Below are 1,425 nucleotides of genomic sequence, written 5' to 3'. Positions count from 1 at the left end.
TACCATCCCAAGCAGGCTCCCTAGTATGGGCTCAGTGTGTCCCCCCACATCCATCGGTTGACTTCTGATCCCCACTGTGATGGTGTTTGTAGGTGGGGCCTTTGGTACATAGGTCACGAGCAGTCAAGAGTAGGATTAGTGCCTTTATAAAGAAGGTATTTTGAGTAAACTGCGGGAGTTGGCAATGGACAGGGAGGCCTGGCGTGCTGCAGTCCATGGCATCTCAAAGAGTTGGACACGACTGAGCGCCTGAACTGAACTGAACTGAAGAAGAGGCCTTAGAGGTCCCTCCTTCTACCCTGTGAGGACACGGCTGGAAGACAGCCATCTGCACCAAGAGGGTCCTCACCAGACACCGAATTGACTGGCACCTTGACCTTGGACATCCTAGCCTCCAGAACTGTGAGAAAGGCGCTTCTGTTGTTGGTCAGCTACCTGCTCTGCGGCATGTTGTTAACAGCAGGCCGAGCCGCTGTGCGGCCTTTACACTTGCTGACCCACTGCCTTTTCCTCAAGACGTCCTTAGGTTGGCCCCTCACTTCCTTCCATTGTCAAGTGCCCTGTCTTCCCTAGATTGTCCCAGACTCCTTACAGGTAAGAGAAAACCCTTGGCTCCATCCCCCACCCCTTCTTTTCCTTCCTTCACAGCATTTATCAGCTGCCCAGAATGCCAGCTCCAGGAGGGCAAGGATATTTTGTCTGTTTTGTGGAATGAATAACTGGATTTGAAAATGGGTTACGGAAGGAAGTTTGGGGGACGTGAAGGGACCCAGAAGGCCCTTCCGACTAGGGCCTCAGAAGCTGGCGGAGTCCAGCAGCTTTGAGCAGAGAAGACTTGAGGATTTGGGCTGTCTGCTGCTGGCTCTGCCCATCAAGGCCAAACCTCCCATCAGAGCTTCCTGAATCCAGCTGTTCCCTCGAGCTCACCCAGGAAGTGGGGGCTGCGGCTCTGCCCCATTCAGATGGGCTGGGGAACAAAGGCAAGGGCATGAGCACCCGTGAGGATGCCTGGCTAAGTGCAGCAGAGAATGACAGAGCTGAATCCCAAGAGAATTTATTATCAGCACACGGGGCTCACACCACCTGTGCCATCACAGCCCGGTTCAGAGCTCCATCTCCACTCCCCTTAGTCTCTGAAGTCCTCAGGGAGCAACTGGACTCCTCTGGGCGCCTTCGGCCCCTGCTTGGTCCCCTGTGGCCAGAGCAGAGTGGCGGGGCTCTGGGTGCCTGTACTGAGTGGGGCAGGGTCTGCAAATGGGTCATCTCACGCTGAGCTCACCAGGTAGAGGCCACACATGGTCGGTGCTCAGTGCCTGGTGCTCTCAGCTTCACCCTGCAGTGAGAGGGCTGGAGGGTCCCCAGAGAGAAACCTGGGTGGGGCAGCGGCGAGGGTTAGGGGAGGAGGCCCTCTTCTCTGTGGGGAGG

Source organism: Bison bison, unplaced genomic scaffold, assembly GCF_000754665.1.
Source record: "Bison bison bison isolate TAMUID 2011002044 unplaced genomic scaffold, Bison_UMD1.0 scf7180017862520, whole genome shotgun sequence".
Classification (NCBI taxonomy): Eukaryota; Metazoa; Chordata; class Mammalia; order Artiodactyla; family Bovidae; genus Bison; species Bison bison.
The sequence above is the reverse complement of the archived record's forward strand: the minus strand, read 5'-3'. Positions refer to the sequence as shown.